Raw genomic sequence first — 7,598 nt, forward strand, 5'->3', positions numbered from 1 at the left:
AGATAAATGAAGATCACCCAGATGAGAACAACAGCAGGAATTCATCCAGAACTTACCTTAGCAAGAGAATCAGCAACATTGCCAGCCTTGGGCAGAGACTCCAAGGCAGGCCATGAGCTAAAGAGCTTTGTGGGAAGAATGGAAAGGCTCTGGGTGTGACCAGACTGGAAGTAGTTGGTTTGGGAGGCTGGAGCAGGCTGAGGAGAAGGGAGGTATCTCTATGACCACTTAGGGAGTGTGTTACTTTCTTATTGCAGAGACTGGATACCAGACAAGAAGCAACTTAAGGAAAGAAGGGGTCGTTGTGCCTGACACTTTAAGGGGCCATCATGGTGGGAAAAGCATGCCCACATGAGGCTGAAGCACTTGGTCACAGTCCGGAAGCCAAGGTAGGACAGGAAGTAGGACAGGGCTATTGAGCCTCAAAGGGACATCTCCAGTGACCCACTTCCCTCCAGCAAGGCTCCTTCTAAAGGTTCTACAACTTTCCAAAATGGCACCATCAGGTATAGACCAAGTGTTCAAACACTTGGGCCTGTGGAGGGGTCACATTTCAGTCAAGCCACAATAGGAAGCATGTTTGGCTTTCTCTGGTCTCTAGTTGGAAAGTTTGGGGAAAAAAACTATAGTCACTACCAAGTCCTGACTGTCCTGAGGCCATTTGCTGGAGTTCGTGACTTCCCAGGCTTCTTAGGTGGTCCAACTACTGTCATCGTACATTATTTGACCATTGTCCATTTGGATATTCAGTCCTTACATACATATACACATACAAGTCTACATACACATATATACATACATACATACATACATCCCTGTCACCACCACCCAAAGCCAAACGACTCTTGATTTTTGTGTTTTGAAATTATTTGTTTGGGGGTTCTGAGTACACTAAATGTTAGAGCCACTTCCTACACACAGAGCCCCTCAGTGCCTTTTGGGAGTGACTCTTTCAGTGTCAGCACAAGGTGTTACATCCAGTAAACGGTGCTTCCCAGAATGTCTTGCAAGATGCAGCCTCTTCTTATTTCCCAGTTTCTGTGATCTGGAGGAAGAAGAGAGAAGTGAAAGAGCCATGGGAGCTGAATAAAAGGGGACCGGCAAAGGGAAGGACCAGAGGTGTGTATGGTACACAGAAGACGAGGTTAGTCGAAGAGGAGGAACAGCTGAGGGAGGAGTGTCAGGAGGGAAACTTCTAGCAGAAAGCCAACATGGCTGCCATCCTCCCTTGCTCCTTCACTGCCTCGCTCCAGTCTCCATGGAAAAATGGCACAGAAATATGATATTCTGGCATATCACACAGAAGCAAGGATGGTGGTACACGCCTTTAATCCCAACACGCAGGAGGTTGAGGCAGGAGGATCACTGTGAGTTTGAGGCCAGCCTGGGCTACAGAGTGAGTTCCAGGCAGCCTGGGCTAGTGGAAGGCCTTGCCTCAAAAAAAAGAAAAAAAGAAATGCTGCCTCTTGCAGTGGTGTGTGATCACATGACTATCTCCCAACCAGGGGCATTCAGGAGAAACAACAGTTGAAATCTCTAGATTTCTCTGTCTCTGGATTCACTCTGTTGCCTCTGTGTCTAGAGCCTCCCTCCGTCTGTCCACTCACCTGTGGCGCGCAGTACAAATTGGTTCTTTCCCCTCCCTAACGCCAGTGTCCTCAGCACAGCCTGCACTTCTCCCCTCCCTAGCGCGTACACTACAGCTACTCAGTGTTTTCTTTCCTAATTTGCCCCTCAGACAACCCACCTGGAGACCAGCCTTACATCCTGGTGTCTAAGGGCAGTGGCCAAAGGGGAGGAGAAAGCCATTCCAGTGAAGGCCATGCAGGTCTTTGGGGTCTGGCTCCCTGGTATCTACCAGCAAGCTGCCACTGCCCTTGAACCTCAGACGTCACACCGGGAGCCAGTCTCCCTGGTGGCTCATGGTCCATGAGTGCCTTGAAGCTTCTCGAAGGGTTCCATTGCTTCCCTTTCTTGCACACAGCTTGATGGTTTTAAGGCTCAGGTCATTTTTCTTTGTCTACTTCCTTTTTTCCCTTGCTTTTTTTTTGGGGGGGTGCAGTCTTCAGCTCAGCATCATGGGTCTGCTGTGCATCCTGATTTTGTTCATCGGCTGTGTCAGTAATAATGCCCTTACTGAAACCCCTTTCCTTTTCTGCCTTTTAGCAATCACCCCGGAACCAGCAGCAGCACTATTCATTCCAAGACCCTGCCTGGTGAGCCTCCAGGAGGCCCAGCTCCTTGCACATCTACCATCTGTGAACTTACTTTGCTGCCCTATTGCACAATGAAATTAACATTCACAAAACTTCCTGAGATGTTCTGCACACAAGCCACTACCCACAGTGTGTCACTGTCTTCCAGTGGCCCTTTCCACTGCTTGTTGCTAGAGTCCTTTCTTTCCCGTTCATGCAGAGGACAGCCCGATGGTGGTGTCCACTATTTCCTCTGTTCTGATTCATCACTACCAGACTTGGCTGTTCTTAGAACTAGAAATCCTGCCAGCGGCACCGGTTTTGTTCAGGGCATTTCCCTTCAGTGACGCCAAATCCATTCTTGACCCTAATTATACCAAATATGCTTCAACCATTTTCTACTGGGTGAGCTAAAATAATGCCAAGAGTACTGCTTGCGCCCTTCCTCTCTATAACTTGATTACAAAGATCTTGAAACCTAGCATATCTTTTTTTCCATTATATTATTTTCCAGGTCACCTGAGGAACTGCCAGGACCTGAATCTAGTGCCAGGACTCCACTGAAAGAGACCAAGATGGACTGTGGGCTGAATTGTAAATGTAGAGCACTCTCAACCCCAGAACCTAGACCTCTCTCTCTCTCTCTCTCTTTGTCTCGCACAAACACACACTCTAATGCTGCTAAGTTTCTCACTACTAATTCATTCCTGTAAAGCCTGTTCCACACCCCCAGCCCATCACACCCACTAGCCAGCCAATCTCTGCCAGGTTGCTGCTCCATCTCAAGAGCTCTTGCCCTCCAGCTTCAGAGTAGGCAGAGTTTTTGTTTGTTTTGCTGAATTTTTTTGACTGGGTTCCAGATGGACGCTTCCGGCCTCCCTGTTTACTATGAGACACACAGGCTCTCTTGCTTCCCCTCATTCTTCTTTGGGCACTAGCTTTCCCTATGCTTGGGTAGTCGTGGAAATGTCTCCTCCAAACACATCCTGTCAAACACAAAGACCACAAGCATCCCAAACTCGAGTTATTAGGCTTTGTTTCCTACTGCACATGCCCAGCAACATTTGCACAATCTCACAGCATGCATCCTGCTAGCTGAAGGGGGGAGGAGAATAGTCTGTCATGAAGGTGAAAAAATGTCTCCGATTGGATGCCAAACATGATTCAGGTCCAATTCTTTAAGGTGCCCAAATGAATGTTTCAAAAGCTTCTAGGGAGTTGGTAAGTGCTTGCCTTGCAAGCACGAAGACCCAAATCTGAGCCCTTGAACCCATGTTTAAAACAGCCAGGTGGACATGTTGATACACATTTGTAAGCCCTGAGCTGGGGAGGTGGAGACAGGAGGATCTCTGGGGCTTATTGCCCAGCCAGTCTAGACTACTTGGTGAGTTCTAGACCAGTGAGAGGCCCTGTCTCAAAAAACAAAAAGTAGATGCAGCTGAAGGGAATGGCACCCAAGGTTGTCCTCTGGCTTCCACATGCTCACACACTTGCACTTACACCACACACACACACACACACACACACACACACACACCCCTACCTGCTCAGTTGCCAAGACGACAGTGTTTTGTTTTACACACTGGTTTCAGCTCCTTTGTCAGAGTCTCATCTTCATGGTCCTCTGTGCATAAGACTGAGGAGCTCAGCTCTCCTTTTTTTTGTGAGGGAAGGTAGGGTCTCCCACTAGCCCAGGCTGACCTGGATCACTATATCACTATGTAGTCTCAGGGTGACCTTGAATTCATGGCAATCCTCCTACCTCTGCCTCCCAAGTACTGGGACTAAAGGTGTGCACCACCACACTCAACTTTAGCTCTCCCTTTCTCTCTCTCTCTGACAATCCTTCAGCAAGTTGGGGACCAACATCACAGAATGTCCAAGCACCTAGGAAGACTGAGGAACCCATAATCTCGTCACCACACTCCAGGAGAGGGGCAAGAAATGCATTTCCCCATCAACACAGCTTTCTTTGAAAATCCTAGGGTGGCTGTGGATCCTCTTTCTAGAAAAATGCCTGTTTCCTGGGCAATCTCCCTAAAAGGGTGGGTAGCTCTCTGGCTGACAGCTCCCTCTAAAGAGTCCCGGTGACACTCCGCGCCGCTTGCTTGCCGGTCCTGGCTTCTTGCTGGTGGGGGTGTCTGTCCTGTTGCTGCCGCTGCCGTCCTGTGCTGTCATCATGAACCCAGTTTCTCTGGCCTCTCAATGTGGATGCTTCTGGAACCCTCTAGGCTGGCAGTGCCATACTGGAGCTGCTGAGGTTTCCAGCTTCATGCGCTGAGCATGTCCAGTTACTGCTGAACTTTTCAGCCCATATTATCTAAGCCAATCCAGTGAGTCTCCTCTATAACATATCTTGTATCCATTCTGTTCCTCTAGAGAAACCTGCCAAATACAGTACTTACTATAGAATTTTTCCTTTTTTTGCCCCCAAATCAGCTCTCCCAAGATGACTTTAGGTCACCAGTTTTGGTGGTACCACCAGAAATACTATTGGTTTGAAATATCTATTCTGTCATGGGAGAGTTCTTGGTGAAAGATCTGAGGCTCTGTTTCTTTGTGCTTTTGATAATTTTGTGGATGCTTAAACCTGGAACACATATTCTACCCAAAGATAAGGCAACAGGAAGAACAGAAATTTTTCTGTTCAAAGTAAGGACAGGGGCTGGAGAGATGGCTTAGCGGTTAAATGCTTGCCTGTGAAGCCTAAGGACCCTGGTTCAAGGCTCGGTTCCCCAGGTCCCATGTTAGCCAGATGCACAAGGGGGCGCACGTGTCTGGAGTTCGTTTGCAGAGGCTGGAAGCCCTGGCGCGCCCATTCTCTCTCTTCCTCTATCTGTCTTTCTCTCTGTGTCTGTTGCTCTCAAATAAATAAATTAATTAATTTAAAAAAAAAACAAAGTAAGGACAGAACTGGATTAAAAATCTCTTCCAAACCGGGCATGGTGGTGCATGCCTTTAATCCCAGCACTTGGGAGGCAGAGGTTGGAGGATCGCCATGAGTTCAAGGCCACACTGAGACTACATAGTTAATTCCAGGTCTGCCTGAGCCAGAGTGAGACTCTACCTCAAAAGACAAAATAAAAATAAAAATAAATCTGTTCCATTCTGTCTTCTAGACACAAAGGGGCCATTGCATCCATGACCTCATAGTGGCTGTACATGTCATGGATAATGGAGGGAGGCAAAATTTACACACACACACACACACACACACACACACACACACACACAGGGCATCAAAATATAAGAGGGGCTGTTTGAAGAGAAGGGATTCAGTAGAAGGGGTGTGGGTAGGGGACCAATGAGGATAATAGGAGGGAATTATGATCAAACTACATTATGTACATGTATAAAATTTATCCATAAAATTTTCAAGAAATACATATTCCAGATAGGTTTCTGAAGACTTCTTAAAAAATAAACAAAAACATGCTTGATTGTGTTTATTTCTAAAAGTAGAACGTGACAGCTTGGTGTACAAAAGGTATGTCAGCAGCCCTGCGTGCCAAAGGTTTGAACGTCACAAACACTTGGAAAGCCAAAGAGGGAGAAAGGAAGGAAGGAAGGAATGCAGGCCAACAGAAAATCAAAGCCAATGAAAATTCAATGTCAGCAGTTCCCAAATGAGCAGGAAACAGACCTTTACACAATGACCAGCATGAGAACATAGGTCTAACAGCACATACCTTTGCATATTCAAGCATCCTCTTATTTTTTGCATGATGCATGTGTGTATGGGGGGTGCTTGCACATGTGTGTACATGTGTGTAGAGGCCAAAGAACATCCATGGGGAATCCTGTCCTCAAGAAAGCCAACCACCTCTCTTGAGACAGAGTCTCATTGGCCTGGAGCTCACCAACTCACTCCAGAGGCCCACCTCTCTCCAGCTCCCCAGAGCTGGGATTGTGATTACAGGCAGGTCTGACCACGCCCAGCAGGTTCATGGTAACCACGATAGAACTCTGGTCCTCATGCTTGCCCGCCAGCACTTTAGCCCCTGATCTACCTCCCCAGCCTGCAAGCACCTTCCAGACAGAGCATTACATGCAAGGTATCTGAGGACACACACCTGTTTTTCCTCCTTAGTTAATTTTTTTCTGTGAAGAAACTTACTGCATTATTCCTTTTTTCCCCCCACTAGATGAGGAAACCAAAAAAAAAAAAAAAAAAAATCCTGTTTGAAAAATCTCTAAAGATCTTGTGTCAGATTAAAGTAGACAGTACCAAGGGACATTTGCATGGGGCTCTGCAGCAAACCTCAGGCCTGGGTAGACTTTCATTCTTTTCTTTGATTCCCAGAACAGCCCCACAGGGTAGATAAAAGACGGCTTTTATTAATCTCATTATGGAATGGAAGAAAGACTTCATAGGGTGTCCGAGACTACAGACTGTTCTGGCTCCATTCTGTGTCTTCACGCCGTCAAACCGTAGCACAAGAGAGGGAGGGAGAAGCTATAAATTAATAACTAGGGGAGAGGATGGGAGATGAGAGGTTGGCCCGTGTGAGGTCTTGAATCAAGGGCTGGAGGATCCTGGATACGACTCAAAGCTGCATGGGTCTCACTTATGGTCTCAAGGGTGAGTATAAAATGAGGTTGGACGCCGAGGGTTAGGATGGAATGGGTGCCATAGGAGCAGCCTGCAGATCCCGAGGAATCTGAGGCCCCATCGTGCTGTGAGTGGCTTTGGTTAGGGGCTCAAAAGTGTCTCCCCTGCCTTCATTTGCTTTGATGCATGAATCTGGGCTTGTTGTCAGTTTATCAGTAGGAAATCCTCCAGCTCCAGTTCTCCCCTTGGTAAGTAGGTTGTGCTGGAAAACAGTAATAAAAGTCCTTGTTGAACTGAGGTGTAGCTCAGTTGGTCAAGTGCCTGCCTAGCATGTGCAAAACCCTAGCAGCGCCACATGAACCAGGTGTGGGGCATCCTCATAATGTCAGCACTTGGGAGGTGGAGGTAGGAGGGTCAGAAGGTCAAGGTCATCCTTGGCTACATGAGTCAGGACCAGTCTGGGATACATGTGATCCTCCTCCCACCCCAAAAATATTCAGGGCTAGAGAGATGGCTCAGTGGGTAAGTGCCTTGCAAATATGAGGACCTGACTTTGATCCCAATTATTTATAGAAAATGCTGGGTATGCTGGCCTGTGACCATAACCTCAATGATGAGGAGGCAGAGATAGGATAGTTGGGGCTCACTGACCAGCCAGTTCAGCCCACTGGGCAAATTCCAGGCCAATGAGACTCTGCCTCAGGAGAAAAAAATGGCCAACAGTGCCTGAGAGGAATGGCATTCAAGGTTATCCTGTGACCTCTACACATGCACACACATACATATGTGTACCCCCAAAATCTCATTATAACAATTCAAGTCTGGAAGCAAAGAAAACCACAAATCAGCCA

At 47.4% G+C, this 7,598-nt stretch overlaps 1 long non-coding RNA gene across 1 annotated transcript; it reads left to right on the plus strand.

Moving 5' to 3' along the window:
- Positions 1-255: 255 nt before the first annotated feature.
- Positions 256-3,623, plus strand: LOC123455576. Its single transcript, XR_006633999.1, has 4 exons — positions 256-389; positions 1,036-1,119; positions 2,167-2,216; positions 2,710-3,623. It is a non-coding gene; the product is annotated as an uncharacterized LOC123455576 (long non-coding RNA).
- Positions 3,624-7,598: the final 3,975 nt, after the last annotated feature.

Source organism: Jaculus jaculus, chromosome 17, assembly GCF_020740685.1.
Source record: "Jaculus jaculus isolate mJacJac1 chromosome 17, mJacJac1.mat.Y.cur, whole genome shotgun sequence".
NCBI lineage: Eukaryota > Metazoa > Chordata > Mammalia > Rodentia > Dipodidae > Jaculus > Jaculus jaculus.